The 18,344-nt window shown below is 43.5% G+C and overlaps 1 pseudogene; it reads right to left on the bottom strand.

The window, feature by feature from the left end:
- Positions 1 to 9,829: 9,829 nt before the first annotated feature.
- LOC147456931 (calcium-transporting ATPase 10, plasma membrane-type pseudogene) lies at positions 9,830 to 15,590 on the bottom strand (annotated as a pseudogene).
- Positions 15,591 to 18,344: the final 2,754 nt, after the last annotated feature.

Raw genomic sequence — 18,344 nt, 5'->3', positions numbered from 1 at the left:
GGCTCGCATTCTCAAAGGATGGTATATCCCCCATAGTTTGGCTTCCGATAGATAGCATCATGCCCTGTAGTACGTTTATATAAACCAATTCTTGTCGATCAATGGTCTATTCTAGATTCTAGTTTCTAAGAATAACTAAAAAAGCCTCGGCTATGCAACAACACTTTTATATTAACTATTTGTGAGGTTTGGGCATCCTACCCTCTAAATGGATAGAATGATAGACTGAGAGGATAAAGAGAGAGATATTAAGAAATTTGTTTTGAGAAAAATGTAGGATCAAAATCCCATTTTTGGGTTTGTACAACGGATAAGATGTATTTTGCCAAAATTTTGGCAGAGTTTTGTTTGTATGTGGACCCATTTTTCAGAAAGTAGACCGCCCTCCTTTTGTAGGAGCCTCACGTGACGATTTATGTTCGAAGAAAATAAAATTACAACTATCTATCCAAATATGTACGTACTTTCTAAGGTATGGTTATGTCACACTTTTTTAAACTTTAGTCTTTTCCTTCTAGCAAAAAACTCCAGATTTTTGTTTCTAGTACATCCCACCTTCCTCTCTGAGGAGCCTTATATAAGGATCTTCTTCTGTGCACATATTAGGTAGCATTTCATTTCTGAATTAGTTTAGTTCACAAGTACCTCGTTCAGAAGATTATAGTAAATTTTTCATAAAGCATTATACACATTTTGCTAATAATTTATCACTGTCTATATCAACTTTAAAGAAAGAAAAACTTATGCCTAATTCTGGTAAAACACCTTCTCAGTAGACCGAAAGTCTACTTGAGAGCTAGGGGTCGTCATCTGAATGCTTCATGCTGAAACCGTTTTGAATGCTTTGCGATATGATGCTGCCAAACAAACCACATACAAGATGCTATTCATGAGTAGATGTTTACCATTATTCAGTCAATTATTGTTCAGAGAAAACCTTTTTTCCTTTGCTACGCTTGTCTTAACCATTATCTTACTTTTTTTTTAATTTGATATTAGATAGAGTTAGACCATGGTATATCAAATGTCTGTTTATGTATTTTTGACCGTATATGTTACACCATGTATTTGTTTGCATATGAGATATCCCGTGTTCCAAAGCATGCAGATAAGATAGTGTTCTAGATTATGTGAACAGTGTGTACATCATGCTGAAAACGTCGGCTAGGGTTACAATTAGTTTCGACCAATTTGGTGCCGCTCCCACATCTTATGGTTTTTTTTAATTAAAAAATAGAGATAGATAGATAGATAGATAGATAGAGAGAGAGAGAGAGAGAGAGAGAGAGAGAGAGAGAGAGAGAGAGAGAGAGAGAGAGAGAGGCTTACCGCCAATTTTGTGTATACCACGGTATTAAGAGGGAGAGAGAGAGAGAGAGAGAGATTCTTTCAGTAGGGCTACCGACAAAGAATAGGAGAGAAATAATAGTTTTGGTCTTGATGCACTCAAGAAAAGAGAGATTAGAGAGAGGAGCAAGAAGGAGGTACTTGAGTGAAGGAGGTACCTGAGAGAGAGAGAGAGAGAGAGAGAGAGAGAGAGAGGAGCAAGAAGGCAGGGCAATGTAATGCACTCCTCATATTGAGCTATAGGTGTGTAGTTATATGTAGTACGTGAGGAGACGTAATAATCAATTACGACGCCAGGTTAGGATGATTTTGGGATCCGAGTGTTAGGAAATAAGACGTAGCTAAATAGATAACTGAGTAGATTACTTAATGGAGAGAGACATATTTATATACACGAGATTATAGAGTATAGAGAGAGAGAGAGAGAGAGTACACACGATATACGTGGTTCACCCAATGTGGGCTACGTCCACGGGAAAGCAGCCACTCAATGGCTTTAGTACTTCAAAACAAGAAGTAGTTTACAAAGGGATTATACCCTTAATGGAGCCCCCGCCTTGCTTCACTCTCACCACCTCACACTCACCTTGTTGCATCAACTTCACACTATGAAATGTGTGTAGAAATGGCTTCCTTTTATAGGCCAAAAGGGCTGCCCTCTCTTATGAGAGACAGCCGTGTAGCCGCCCTTGTACGAATAAGTCCAAATCGGACCCTCCAATCCGCCCATGTGTGGCTGCCCTTGAGAAGACAAGTCCGCTTTTGAATTCGGCCACCAGCCATTGAATTCCGACCACCGGCCACCGACATTGACTTCCGACCACCGGTCATCGGCCACCGGCCAACCGACCGGTTGTTTTCCGACCACTTTCCTGCCGCCGTCCGGCCATAATATTCCGGCGAAAAAGAATATTCCGGCGGAAAAAAAAAGTCTCGGGGGCCTCCGTCCCCAAGGCCTTTGAAGTTGCCCCTGATTCTTGTCCGTGAAAATTTTGGTTTTCGGTGAGTGATTTTTCTTCACGCACGATGGCTTCTCCTCATAATGGGGGCCTTACAAATGTGCGCTTTTACCACAGAAAATTACAAGGGTAAATCAGGCTCCATACTTAACAATCTTCCACTTGGAGACTGATCTCCAAACCAAACCTGTGACTGCTTTCCATTCTGGATTCTTATCCTTGAATGCCGATTGAAGATGAGCAAAAGCTCAACTTCTCCTTGTTGACCACCTTTGTAAACATGTCTGCAGGATTTTCACTTGTATGCACCTTTCCTAGCTTTAGTTGTCCCTCTTCCAAAAGAGTGCGTATGAAGTGATATCTCACCTCAATGTGATTTGTCCTTGAATGAAAGGCTGAGTTCTTCGCAAGATGGATAGCGCTTTGGCTATCACTGTACAAGACACAATTGTCTTGTTTGAATCCAAGCTCTTCTAAGAATCTGTAAAGCCACAGAATTTCTTTGCTTGCCTCCGTCATTGCTACATACTCTGCTTCCGTGGTAGAAAGTGAAACCACTTTCTACAGCTTTGAAGCCCAGCTTACTGCTGTGCCTCCAACCGTGAACACATAGCCAGTAGTGTTCCTTCGAGTATCTTTGTCACCTACCATATCTGCATCAGCATACCCTTCTAGAAAAATATCAGTTCCTCCAAAATACAAAGCATTTGTTGTTGTCCCTTTTAGATACCTAAGTATCCACTTCACAGCTTGCCAATGCTCTTTACCTGGGTTGTCCATGAACCTACTCACAACTCCCACTGCATGTGCAATGTCTGGCCTTGTCCAGACCATAGCATACATTAGAGAACCTACCGCTGCAGCATATGGAACTTTAGACATATAGGCTATCTCCTCTTGTGTCTTTGGACACATATCCTTCGTTAGTTTAAAATGACCAGCCAAAGGTGTAATAACTGGTTTTGCATTTTGCATTGCAAACCTTTCTAGTACCTTCTTGATGTAATCTTCTTGAGATAGCTTTATTGTCTTCTTCGTCCTGTCCCTTGATATTTTCATACCAAGTATCCTCTTTGCAGCACCTAAATCTTTCATTGAAAAGATTTGGACAGCTCCTCTTTTATGTCTTTGATGTCCTGCATGTTAGCACTTGCAATCAACATGTCATCAACATACAACATTAGGATGATGAATTTCCCATCTCCCAAATTCTCCGTGTAGACGCAGTGATCCGAGTTGCATCTTGTGAATCCATGATCCAACATCCATCGATCAAACTTCAAGCACCATTGTCTTGATGCTTGATTTAAACCATACAAGCTCTTCTTTAATCTGCAAACAATTTTCTCCTTACCTTTTACTTCATACCCCTTTGGTTGAAGCATGTAGATTTCCTCCTCTAAGTCATCGTGAGGGAATGCCGTATTTACATCCATTTGCTCGAGATTTAGATCATGAGCAGCCACAAGGCTTAAGACAAGCCTAATTGAGTTCATTTTTACAACAGGAGAAAATATTTCATTGAAGTCAATACCTTTCTTTTGAGAAAAACCTTTTACCACAAGCCTAGACTTGTACCTTTTCTTCCCACCTTCTTCTTCCTTTAGCTTGTACACCCATTTGTTTTGAAGTGCCCGCTTACCTTTAGGCAACTCAACCAACTCCCATGTTTGGTTTCGATGTAGTGAGTCCATATCCACTTGCATGCTCTTCGTCCATTCTTCTTTGGATTCATGTTGCATAGCTTCTTCATATGATTCCGGCTCTCCAGAATCTGAGATCAAGAGATGGTTGAAGGAAGGAACAAACCTTTCTGGAGGTCTACTTGCTCTTGTAGATCTTCGGGGAATAGGTTGAGGCTGCTCATTTGGTTGACGTTGTTGCACATTGTCACCGTTTGCAGTCCTTGAGTCTTCACCGACCTCAAGCTCCATGTACTCATCACCTGTTTCTTTTGTTTGTTTTCTTTCCAAGTAATCTTTGTACATATTTTTTTCGTTAAAAATTACATCCCTACTCCTTATTTTACCATCTTCAGGATTCCATAGGCGATACCCAAAGTCTCCTTCTCCATAGCCAATGAAGAAACACTTTTTGGACTTTGCATTTAACTTTGATCTTAAGCTTCTATCTATGTGCATGAAAGCCTCACACCCAAACACTTTGAGAAATGCATAATTCACCGGTTTACATGTCCATGCCTCTTCTGGAACTCCCCCATCCAATGCCGTTGAGGGTGACCGATTGATTAAGTACACAAACGTACTTACAGCTTCCGCCCAAAGCTCAAGTGGTAGGCCTGCATGTAGCCGCATGCTTCATGCTCATTCCATGATTGTCCTGTTCATCCTTTCCGAAATCCCATTTTGTTGAGGTGTCCTTGGGGTTTTCCTTTGCCTCCGAATGCCATTGCTAGCACAAAAGCTTTCAAAAGTTTGGCTGCAATATTCGCCTCCATTGTCGGATCTGAGGCATTTAACCTTGGTACCTGTTTCATTCTCCACAAAGGCTTTCCACCTTTGAAATATGGAAAATACATCGGATTTATTCTTCATGACATAAACCCATGTTTTTCTAGTCGCATCGTCTATGAATGTTACATAGTACAATGAGCCACCAAGTGATGGTGTACTTGCAGGACCCCAAACATCAGAATGAACCAACTCAAGTTTTTTATTTTTTCTTTCATTTCCTGATTTTTGAAATTTTACCCTCTTTTGTTTACCATAAACACAATCTTCACAGAACTCTAAGTCCACTTCTTTCAAACCTGGTAGAAGCTTCTTTGTTTGAAGGATTTGCATTCCTTTGGCACTCATATTGCCAAGTAGTTAGTGCCACACCGCACTGTCAACTTCTGTAGTTGTTGCACAAGCTGAAGGTTGCGTGCTAACAGTACACAAGTAAAGTGTACCGCCTTTTTCACCCTTGGCAACCACCAAAGATCCCTTTGAGATCTTCCACCGTTTGTTTCCGAATGCAATGTTGTGACCTTCATCGTCCAATTGTCCTGTAGAGATCAAATTTTTGCGAAGAGAAGGAACATGCCTAACATCTTTAAGCTTCCATTCATTTCCGTTAGCAGTTTTGACAGAAACTGTACCTTTGCCGACAATCTCACAAGCTTCATCATCTCCCAAGTATACATACCCAAAATTACCTTTGGTGTAGTCTTGGAAATGTTGCTTGTGTGGTGTCGCATGGAATGAAGCCCCGGAATTTACTATCCAGGAATTAGACACATTGTCTAATGAGAGAATTAGAGCATCTTGCTCTACTTTACCTGCCACATTGGCCTCCGATGTTGGCTTGTTGTCTTGAGACTCTGTCTCCTTCTTCTTCTTGGACCAGCAATCCTTCTTGACGTGGCCCTTCTTGCCGCAGTTCCAACATTCAAGAACTGACTTTGTGCGTGACTTGATCCACCTTGAGCGATCACGACCCTTTTGGTTTTTGAACCTCTCCTTAAGCCTTCCTCTTGTTTCCACTGATAGTGCAGCACTTGATGATTCTCCCGTGCTCCTCCTTCGCATTTCCTCGCTTAGGAGAACACCCACAACATCATCAAACTTAAGAGTATTTGTGCCAGAGATAGAATTACTTACAGCCATCACAAGGCTGTCCCAACTATCCGGTAGAGATGATAGTATAAGGAGAGCTTGCACTTCGTCATCGAAATTGATTTTCATTGATCGAAGTTGACTTATGTTTGTGTTAAAGTCATTTAGGTATTCTACAATTGAACCATTCTCTGCCATCTTTAGATTGAACAAGCGCTTCATAAGAAATACCTTATTGGATGCCGATGGTTTCTCGTAGAAGTCGTCAAGTGACTTCATCAAGTCCTCCGTGGTCTTCATCTCCGAAACATTGAAGGCCACTGTTGACGCCAAGCTTAACCGGATTGTTCCTAGTGCCTTTCGATCAAGGACAATCCATGCTTCATCTGCCATTGTTGCGGGCTTCTTCGCAAGACCGCCTAGTGGCAAATAGAGGTCCTTCTGGTAGAGATAGTCTTCAATCTGCATCTTCCAATGTTGGTAGTTTTTGCCGTTGAACTTCTCAATCTTGAGCTTCCCTTCCTCTGCCATAACTCCCACTCAATTCAAGGAATCCTTTCCTTGAGATAATTTAGCTATGAGCAAACCTTGCTCTGATACCAATTGTTAGTAAATAAGACATAGCTAAATAGATAATTGAGTAGATTACTTAATGGAGAGAGACAGATTTATATAAACGAGATTATAGAGTATAGAGAGAGAGAGAGAGAGAGAGAGTACACACGATATACGTGGTTCACCCAATGTGGGCTACGTCCACGGGAAAGCAGCCACTCAATGGCTTTAGTACTTCAAAACAAGAAGTAGTTTACAAAGGGATTATACCCTTAATGGAGCTCCCGCCTTGCTTCACTCTCACCACCTCACACTCACCTTGTTGCATCAACTTCACACTATGAAATGTGTGTAGAAATGGCCTCCTTTTATAGGCCAAAAGGGCTACCCTCTCTTATGAGAGACAGCCATGTGTAGCCGCCCTTGTGCGAATAAGTCCAAATCGGACCCTCCAATCCGCAAAGACAAGTCCGCTTTTGAATTCGGCCACCGGCCACCGGCCATTGACTTCCGACCACCGGCCATCGGCCATTGACTACCGGCCACCAGCCAACCGACCGGTTGTTTTTCGACCACTTTCCTGCCGCCGTCCGGCCATAATATTCCGGCGAAAAAAAAAGTCTCGGGGGCCTTCGTCCCCGAAGCCTTTGAAGTTGCCCCTGATTCTTGTCCATGAAAATTTTGGTTTCCGGTGAGTGATTTTTCTTCACGCATGATGGCTTCTCCTCATAATGGAGGCCTTACAAATGTGCGCTTTTACCACAGAAAATTACAAGGGTAAATCAGGCTCCATACTTAACACCGAGCAATTGTGGAGACTAAGATGATGACTATGTGGAAAATGTGGATTATTATTCCCATACCCTCCACTTCTGAAAGGGTGTGCACATAGTGAAGAGTTTTTTCGTAGTAGCTTAGAAATGCTAAAATTCCTTCCGCAGTGGCTATCCTGTGATACTAGAATTCATCACGTAGTTATCCGCAGCGTCTCTACTTTCTCTCGCTCAGTCACTAGATCTGAGAGTAGATCCTCTGGGTTTTTTAAGGTCTGTGTGCGGCGAAAATCTTTGGCGACGACAGCTAATTCTAGGGAAGCGGAGATCTGTTTTCAACTCTGCTTCTAACTCATGTGTGCACCCTTTGAAAGGGGAAGAGATGAGTTGCCTACAATGCCCCTCTTTTTGTAGCTTCCAAATGCCCCGTAGGCGCGCGATAAAGAAGTTATACATCAAACTAAGGGATTCTGATGCATGCAATGAGCTAGTAATGCCATTTGGTCCTGCAAGCTCAAGACATGAACTGGAGCTCAGGTTTTGTGTTGTGAAGGCATTCGGAAATTCAGCTTCTGCGAGGGTGAGTCATTTGGCAAGTTGAGCTTCCAAGGGGCAAGATCGCTCGATATTTCGTGGGTACAGAAACATCCTCTTTTCGGGGCTCCAATCAACTCATGGGTGCTTTCAAGCACACATGAAGGCGTCCCCCATCCTTCCCCTTTCCCTCTGCGTCGTCTGGAATTGGACCCCTTGGTGGCGGATCAGAACTTCCAACCTATTCTTGCATTGTAATTTGTGAGTCCATCATGTGTTTGTTGGTGATGAAGCTGGAGTGTGGTTATCATACAGGAATGAACTTGGCGAGTAGCGTAGTGGGCCAACTCACAGACGCCAGACCAATGCAAACCACCCACTGTTGCCAATCTAGCAGAATTGTTGATGCAAACTTCTCTAAAAACTCCACCATTACCACTTGCAAAATGACGATAGCGGCCATTATCCCCACAAACAAGCGATTTCTTTGAAGCCCAAGGAAAATGTTGCGACGATACGGCTGGCGTGCATTCATCTCATTGAGAGTTGGCAAAACACAAAGGTGTTGAAGATGACAGTGCGGCTGATGATGTCGGCATGCTCCTCACCAAAAAGACGCAAGAGTTCTACTCCTTTGAAATGCAATCTTAATAGAATTGTTACCTGGTATATGGCTTGGGCAGCCACGTTTCTCCACATGGTGTAGGTGATAAGTGGCTCTTTTCGGCCCACTGGTGGTTTGTGCATAAGCTCATCGGTTGGAGGCTCTGTTGCCAAAGCCAAAGCACCCAATGTGTCGATGATCAAATTCACCCACAATAGCTGTACCACTGTCAAAGGCACATCCCTTGACGACACCACCGCAACAGAGTTCACAGCAAGTGCCGTCACATTTACCGTGAGCTGAAACTGGAGGAACTTCTGTTGGCTAAGGTATACATGTAGGCTAAGGTAGTTGTGTAATTCCACATGCCTTCAAGGTGAAAGTGTATGTGATTGCATTTGAAGAGATTCACTCTCTCGGCATCTATTGAAAATAGCCCACAACTTCCTCAACCTCACCCTCTTGGGCATATTGTGCATCCAATGCACGCCATGAGACACCATTATACGCAGGAAGCTCGTCAAGGACTTGGTGTGATGCTCTTCCCTCCATGGTTGCTTGTATAGCGGATGTTGTTACTTTCTTGGTGCTTCTCTGGTGATTGCATCTAAAGAGTCACCCTTCCCTAGCATCCATCGAAAAACATTTGAGAGCTTCTTGGGCAAGTTGGGCATATCTCACAATTAGTGCATTTTAAGAGATGACATACTGGATAGGAAGCTTCTCAAGCACTTATTGTGCATCATTCGGCATACATGTTGACCAAGGAAGCCAAGCATGATGTTTTCTTTTAACAATCTTTGACTAGGAACACATTTTAATTTTAAAAGGTCCCTATCAGGATCGCAAACGGAGTTAAAGAAGCCTCCAACTATTCATTATGCTTCTTGACCCTAATGCACTCCATAAGACAACATTGCGGATAGGAAGAGTAATGAATAGTTGGAGGCTTCTTTAACTCCGTTTGCAATCCTAATAGGGACCTTTTAAAATTAATAAGGAAGCCAAGCATGATATTTTCTTTTAACAATCTCCGATTAGGAACACCTTTTAATTTTAAAAGGTCCCATGATTAGGATCGCAAACGAAGTTAAAGAAGCCTCCAACTATTCATTATGCTTCCTATCCGCATTAATGAATAGTTTGAGGCTTCTTTAACTCCATTTGTGATCCTAATAGGGACCTTTTAAAATTAAAAGGTGTTCCTAATGGCTTCAAAAAAATTAAAAGGTGCTCCTAACTCAAAGATTTCACTCAAACACCAGAGAAACAATGCGTTAATCTATAGCACGTAACGATAGGCAATGACGAAGCACATAGATTTGCAAACAATATTACCTAAAAAAGATGAATACAACATATATATATATATATATATATAGATAGATAGATAGATAGACAGATAGATAGATAGAGAGAGAGAGAGAGAGAGAGAGAAGCTAAAGAGAACTTAGAAGAAAATGCTAAAAGAAAAATGAAAGAGTAGAGAAACACCTATTTATATGGACACAAAAAGTCTTTTGACTTTCCATCTTTATTTGTCTTTTGACTTTCCACCTTCATGTCTTTTCATTTCCTAAACACACCCTTCACTTATGCACTTAATATTTTTTGAAAGAATTTTAATTTTTCTGAGATTGGGGAGACCTAATGGGCCGGGCATCACTGGAAAATAGCCCTCAAAAAGGCAATATGCACCACCACAGGGTGTTGAGAAGTTTGTGGTCTTTCCAGGAAGGCATCATACCTCTTTCTCTGAGAAATTGTAAGGAAATTCCAAAGAATATTTGAAGGAATTATGCCATAGATGCCATGAAGCCTAGAGATTGGTAAGGAGTGCAATCAAAGAAGCTCCGCTTTGTGTCAAGGCTTTGAGCGTATCTTATCATGGGTAGAATAAAAGGGTTAATATCTTTGACAAGGCTTGAATTCAACTTGCTTCTGAGTGGGGAGGAAGTTAGAGAGAGAGAGAGAGAGAGAGAGAGAGAGAGAGAGAAGAGAGAGGAGCAAAATGAGGTACCTGAGAGAGAGAGAGGAGCAAGAAGGCAGGGCAATGTAATGCATTGCTCAATACATAATGCATTACATTGCCCTGCTCATATTGATCTATAGGTGTGTAGTTATATGTAGTACGTGAGGAGATGTTACAATCAGTTACGAGACCAGGTGAGGAACTTGGGATCCGAGCAGTTGTGCTGACTAGGATGATGATTGTGTGGATTATTATTCCCACACCCTCCACTTTTGAAAGGGTGTGCACATGATGAAAATTTTTGGCGCAGCAACTTAGAAATGCTAAAATTTCTCCCGAAGCGGCTATCCCATGATAGTAGGATTCATCATGTAGTTATCCGCAGCATCCCTACTTTCTCTCGCTCACTCGCTAAATCTGAGAGCAGATCCTCTGGTTTTTTCAAGGTCTGTGTGCGGAGGAAAGCTTTGGCGATAGCTTCTAGGGAAAGCGACAATTTATTTTCAACTACTGCTTCTAACTCATGTGCGCACCCTTTGAAGCGGGATGAGATGAGTCGCTAACAATGTCCCTCTTTTTGTAGCTTCCAAATACCCCGTAGGCACGCGATAAAGAAGTTGTACATGAAACTAAGGAATTGTGATGCATGCAATGAGGATAGTCCGCTAGTAATGCAATTTGGTGCTTAAAGAAGTTCTACATCAAACTAAGGAATTGTGATGCATGCAGTGAGGATAGTATGGCTAGTAATGCAATTTGGTGCTTAAAGAAGCTATGCATCAAACTAAGGTATTGTGATGCATGCAATGAGGATAGTGCGGCAATTTGGTAGCTCTACATCAAACTAAGGAATTGTGTTGCATGCAATGAGCTAATAATGCAATTTGGTGCTGCAAGCTCAAGACATGAGTTGGGGCCCACGTTTTGCGTTGTGAAGGCATTCGGCAATTCAGCTTCCGCGAGGGTGAGGCATTTGGCAAGTTGAGCTTCCAAGGGGCAAGATCGCTCGATATTTCGTGGTCCAGAAACATCCTCTTTTCGAGGCTCCACTCAACTCATGGGTGCTTTCCAGCACACATGAAGGCGTCCCCCATCCTTCCCCTTTCCCTCTGCGTCGTCCGGAATTGGACCCCGTGGCGGATCAGAACTTCCAACCTATACTTCTAAAAACTCCACCATTACCACCTGCAAAATGACGGTAGCGGCCACCTTTGATTGTTAGTGATGAAGTTGGTGTGTTGTGATCGTACAGGAATGAACTTGGCGAGCAGTGCAATGGGCTAACTCAGAGACGCCAAACCAATGCAAACCACCCACTGTTGCCAATCCAGCAGAATCGTCGATGCAAACTTCTCTAAAACTTCCACCATTACCACCTGGAAAATGACGGTAGCCGCCACTATCCCCACAAACAAGCGATTTCTTTAAAGCCCAAGGAAAATGTTGCGGCGATACGGCTGGCGTGCATTCATCTCATTGAAGAGTTGGCAAAACACAAAGGTGTTGAAGATGACAGTGCGGTTGATGATGTCGGCATCCTCCTCACCAGAAAGACGCAAGAGTTCTACTCATTTGAATTGCAATGTTAACAGAATTGTTACCTGGTATATGGCTTGGGCAGCCAAGTTTCTCCACATGGTGTAGGTGATAAGTGGCTCTTTTCGGCCCACTGGTGGTTTGTGCATAAGCTCATCGGTTGGAGGCTCTGTTGCCAAAGCCAAAGCACCCAATGTGTCCATGATCAAATTCACCCAGAATAGCTGTACCACTGTCAAAGGCACATCCCCTGACGACACCGCCGCAACAAAGTTCACAGCAAGTGCCGTCACATTTACCGTGAGCTGAAACTGGAGGAACTTCTGTATATTGAAGTTGACAGACCGTCCCCATCTCACCACCTTGACAACAGATGCGAAATTGTCATCAAGGATGATGATGTCTCAGCTTTCCTTAGCCACCTCAGTTCCTTGAATCCCAATTGAGAGGCCTATGTCCGCCTTATGCAGCGCCGGGGCATCGTTAGTACCATCACCTGTTACTGCCACTACCTCTCCCATGGATTGGGGTCTCCACAAGCAATAATTTATCTGAGGGTAATGCGCGAGCGATCACAGCCACTCTCGGTAGATTCTCCTTTCGCTCATGTTCTGTCCAATCCCTGAAGACTGCCCCTTCCACAGCCATTTGATTTGATGCCATTGTCAAGATTCCACATTCCAAGGCAATGGCCTTTCCAGTAGCAAGGTTATCGCCGGCGACCATCCTAACTGTCACGCCAGCAGCTTTCACAGTGCTCACAGCTTTCTTTACTGAGGGCCGACACGGGTCTTTTATCCCAACCACAGCAAGAAATGTTAGATCAGTGTCTGGAAGACTCCGGCTACGCCCATTGGCTTTACCTTCTGTTACAAGTTGATCTAGTGGTAGCGTGGTGTATGCCAATGCCACGCACCGCAGACTGCAAGATGCCATGGATTCAATTATGTCATGAAGCTCTTGCTTTTTCTCAGTGGACATTAGCCTCTCAGAGAAGGTCTGTTCTGCAGCATAATTAGTCTGCAGGTCCATGTCCACCCACTTGTTGCACATGGAGAGAATAATTTCTGCAGCACCCTTCCAATGAACAAATACAACTTTGTTGGATGTCTCCACAGCCACACCAGCACGCTTCTTTGCCGAGTTGAACGTTTCTACCTGCACAATACTGGATTCAGACCTTGTCGCTTGAAAGTTCATGCCGGCTTTCAAGGCCCAGCACAGAAGAGCTTTTTCTGTAGGTGACCCGACCACTTCTACCTGCATCAGCTTCTCATTATTGTTTGGACCACATTGCTTGCTAGAAGCCTCAACACTTCCTGTGCTGTTTTGTGCAATGCCTTGGAACAAGAGGCTTCTCAAGTTGCTGGGCAACATTTGCAGGAACTCAAATTCCTCTACTTCAGAGGTGAGAGTTTTCCCTGCAACCCATGACTTCACTACAGTCATCTGGTTCATGGTAAGTGTACCTGTCTTGTCACTAAAAATAGTTGTGGCAGAGCCCATGGTTTCACAAGCGACAAGGCGACGTACAAGTGCATTATCCCTCATCATCTTTCTCATGGAATAAGTGAGTGTGAGTGTCACCGCAAGGGGAAGGCCTTCAGGAACTGCCACCACCACTATGGTCACGGCTATAGAGAAGATGTGAACCAGAGCATCCATGATGTCAGTGGCACTTGTTTCGCCAGCTACAAACTTGGGATCGCCACTGCTACTGGAATGGCCTGTGAAGTAGAATACAATTAAGATGATCAGCACCAGCAATGCCACAGAGAGGCCCACTTTACCAATGAGGGTGGCTGCTGCAGACAATCGTTCTTGCAGAGGTGTTTCTTCAGTAACGCTGTCATTGCTAAGGATGGCCATCATGCGGCCCCATTCAATGTTCATTCCTATACCAGTGACAAGCATGGAGCCATAACCATCTTGTACCTTGGAGCCAGACCGTAAAAATGCTTGCTCATCAGGGTCAGGCATGTAGTATTCACTCTCACCGGTGAAGCTCGATTCATCAATAGAGAGAGATTGGCCCTGCACAAGCAAACCATCGGCAGGTACTTGATCTCCAATATTCAGTTGCACTAAATCTCCCACCACAATGTCAACTAGAGGTACAGTTATCCGGTGGCCACCCCTAGTAACTTGCACTTGAATGTTGTCCCTTTCCTCAGACAAGCGCTCAAACTGCCTAGACTGTCTATAATTGCTCACACCAGTCACAACAATCACTAAAAGTATAGCAATAGCAATGCTCACCCCGTCATACCATCCTTCTTTAATGCCATCTGATTTGATGCCGAATCCAAGCGAGAAGGCGGCACAAAGCATAAGTATGATGAGGGTAGTGTCGTGGCAAGCTTCCCACAGAAAGCCCCAAAATGTTTTGCCTTTCTTCCGAGGGTATGCATTCTCCCCAAAGACATGCTTCCGATGCAGTAGAACGTCGGTGCTGTCGTGCGAGTCAGCAGTGGCCGGTAGCCCTTCAATCAAATTTGTGTGAAGTTCTGAAGCCAAACCTTGAAGCCCGCCCAGCTTCTTCTGCACTATCTCAAGATCCCGGGTTTGGAGAATGATAGCAACCGACGTGACAATGTCAGGATGAAATCGTACATTATTTGAATATTGGCTTCCGTCAGCATGTATCAGGAGGCCGATACCGAACGTCATGAGCAGGATAATCAGTATGGTGACAAAATGGGGAGATTGAAAACGCAGTACTGCAATTACCGAAATGCTTGCCACCTTAAATGTGATGTTGATGCCACCAAATGTTAAGTCCGTTTCATGCTCATGGAGGCAGCACTCATGATGGGCTTCACTGCGGGCAAGATGGAATCCACGTCAAGAATGAGCACTGTTGATGACGCAGTTCCCGCGGGCGGCGCTGTCGAGCTGGTGAGCCAGGAGTAATAATTAGGAGGCATTCTCAAAATCGCCGACGATGAGAGAGAGAGAGAGAGAGAGAGAGAGAGAGAGACAATGACTGTGTGTGCGTGTGTTGATTTGAGATTTACCAACACAAAAGTTGTGTGGAGATGTTAGCGGTTTGAAACTTGATTGGAGGGAGAGAGAGAGAGAGAGAGAGCAGAGTGTTTAGATGTGGGCAAAATTAAGAGGTAAAGTTAAAAGCTGTGTGTAGAATAAGCTTTTGTGTCGCCGATCTCTGCCTCCATGCTCGTGAGTTCAGTTTTATAGCCTATAACGTTTGACATGATTGATGATGCAGAATTGCAAATTCCTGGAAATCCTCCAGGATCCAACATCATCCAAGTCGTGCGTACACGCCCCGTTTGACGAACCTCCAGAGTCTAGGCTCCCCTTCTTTAAGGCAGTCTTTTCAGCACAGCCTTTCGAAAAAGTCAAAGCAAGTCAAGCCTCACCGGGTAAAATCAATATCACAAACATACTAAATTCCCTTTAGGGCAAATTCAAATTCAACTAGTCTTGCTTGGCGGGCCTTTGCCGTACATAGTCTGATAGATTTTGGAGCATAGGTTGTTACTTGGTTGTGATTGATGTCGCCTTGGGTTTTCTTGTGGTGACATGAAAAAATGAGTAGAATCAATTGATATGCACCAATAATAGCTCATCTTGGGACTTGATGAGCATTGGGACGAAGCAAGCCTATGTCCCATAGTGCTCCATATACAACAAAGGGCTACTAAAGAGGGTAATTGAATCGAGCAAAATGGCACAACTTAACCTACTTTGGTAGTTATTTGCAGATTGCACCATTCAACCTAGTAATATTGACTATTTACTCTATAAACCGTGGAACCATCTTTGATATATCCATTTTATTTTCAATCAAGTGTAATCAATTTTCCTTTATTTCAATATATAAGTTGAATTGCCAAACTGTGAGAAAATAAATGCATGTCTATTTGATATATAGATATGATGATCGAAATTGAGCATGCATTGGTGATGAAAACATGTGGCTAAACTAAACTTAAGGAAGCTTTGAGAAACTCAAAAATACAGAAAGCATAAACAGACTATAAAAATTGAACTACACTATCGACCTGATAATCGTGTACGAATGTCATCCAATTGTGCAAGCCGGAGGACAATGTTTGAGTCAAGCTACAAAAAAGCAATGTAAATAGTTAATCATATCATCTTGCAATGAAACATCACTGACCGAAACTACAAACTATACAATGCACATTATGCAGAGGTGCCATACAAAAGTATGGTGGAGAGTTGGCACTGTGGTCTCTCCAAAAATTATAAGAAACGGAAGCCGTGCCCTGCCTAGCAAGCGCATAGTCATAAGGTGCTGGATACAGATAATGAACCTTGTAGTTTTGTTGAGCTGCAGTTGTGCTTGTGCAATTGAAATGTCCAGTATTGTGAATAAATATCCTCCTTGTCAGACACAAAACACGCATTAAGACAAATATAGCAGATGTGGCATATTGATTAAGCTTAAAGAGAAGCAGATCTAATGTTATATTCTATGTTGCAAGTTCGCTACATAAAGAGTTATGGGTATTTTTTTATAGATTTTTCCTTGTTAAAAATGCACTATCTCTATCTAATCTTTGATTATTTATTTGTGATCAGGGACACAAAAAAGCATTGAATGTGAATGCTTACTTTCTCCTCATCTAGAGGCTTGCTTTAAAGACGACGCACAACACAAATTTTGGTGAGCATAGGGGATTGCTCCATACTTCTATCATGACAATGCTAGACAATATTCATCATTTTCTTCAATGTAACATACACATATTGATATCAAGGAATTAGCACTGAAGTAAACAAGTACAAAAAGCATAGGAAAAATTTAAATAAATTAGATACGATGATCGAGATTGAGCATTGACAAACAAAAAATATAAAAAGCATCATTAGATGGGCTTCACTGCGGGCAAGATGGAATCAACGTCAAGAATGAGGCAGCACTCATGATGGGCTTCACTGCGGGCAAGATGGAATCAACATCAAGAATGAGCACTGTTGATGACGCAGTTCCCGCGGGCGGCGCTGTCGAGTTGGTGGGCCAGGAGTAATAATTAGGAGGCATTCTCAGAATCGCCAATGATGAGAGAGAGAGAGAGAGAGAGAGAGAGAGAGAGAGAGAGAGAGAGAGAGAGAGACAATGACTCTGTGTGTGTGTATGTGTGTGTGTGTGTGTTGATTTGAGATACCAACACAACAGTTGTGTGGAGATGTTAGCGGTCTGAAACTTGATTGGAGGGAGGGGGGGGGGGAGACACACACACACAGAAAGAGAGAGAGAGAGAGAGAGAGAGAGAGAGAGAGAGAGAGAGAGAGAGAGAGAGAGAGAGAGCAGAGTGTTTAGATGTGGGCAAAAGTTAAGAGGTAATGTTAAAAGCTGTGTGTAGGATTTACATGAGAAGCTTTTGTGTCGTCGATCTCTGCCTCTATGCTCGTGAGTTCGGTTTTATAGCCTATAACGTTTGACATGATTGATGATGCAAAATTGCAAATTCCTGGAAATCCTCCAGGATCCAAGTCATGCGTACACGCCCCGTTCGACGAACCTCCGGGCTCCCCTTCTTTAAGGCAGTCTTTTCAGCACAGGTTTTCAAAAAAGTCAAAGCAAGTCAAGCCGCACTGGGTAAAATCAATATCACAAACATACTAAATTCTGTTTAGGGTAGATTCAAAGAGGAAATTTTTCTAAGAAGTGCCTCAAACTTGCAAGTGCCCTGCTTAGCGAGGTCTAGCTATGGCTTAGCCCGCCTTCCCCTCCGTACCTGCCTATGAGGGCAGGATGTTCCCTTCTTCATTTCCCCAGCGCCCCCCTTTCCCATCACATGCGCCGTCCTCCTCCAATTCATGGGACGCAGCGAACGCTCTTGCTCATCGTACATCACTTCTACTCCCCAACGTCTCGTTTTCCCACCTGGCGCCCATCGGACCTCCCCAAGCCCTGTCAAGTGCTGATCCTTTGATTGCAAAGGTGCTCCCCCTAGAGTTAGTAGAGAAACTTTTCCACAACCTTTCTGCTCATCACCAGCTCCTGTAGGAAAAAACTTTCTAGGATGGCACCGTCCCTCCCCACCAACCAGCACGAGGACATCAAGAACTCCTCTCGGAAGAGGTGTACATCAGTCCCCCCTGGAGTTTCAATGCGGACCAGGCTCAGGAAATCCTCTGACTAGCAATGAACAAGATGCTGAAGGTAAGGTCTCGATTCTTTTAATGTCTACTCAAGTCAGAAAAGTCGAAAGGGAGTTGGAAAGCAAGGCTTCGATAGGGATCCTGGCAGGCCCCCGTCCCCCCGTCGACATTCTCAAGGCCTGGGTGAAGCACCAATGGACGTCTAGGGGTTTGGAAGTCGAATCCATCTAGTGTCTCCCCAAGAACCACTTTCTATTTGTCTTTTGGGAGCTAGAAATGGCGTTCCAAGCCTTGAGCTACGGTCAGTGGGTAATAAGAAATTCCTCGCTTTGTCTGTTTCGATGGAATAAACAGTTCAACCCTGAGGTCTCTACATCCAAGAACTACCTTGTGTGGGTGGAGTTT

This window comes from Adiantum capillus-veneris, chromosome 5 (genome assembly GCF_014529385.1).
Source record: "Adiantum capillus-veneris isolate H3 chromosome 5, ASM1452938v2, whole genome shotgun sequence".
Taxonomy (NCBI): Eukaryota; Viridiplantae; Streptophyta; class Polypodiopsida; order Polypodiales; family Pteridaceae; genus Adiantum; species Adiantum capillus-veneris.
Note: the sequence above shows the minus strand (reverse complement) of the source record. Positions and strands in the feature narration are given on the sequence as shown.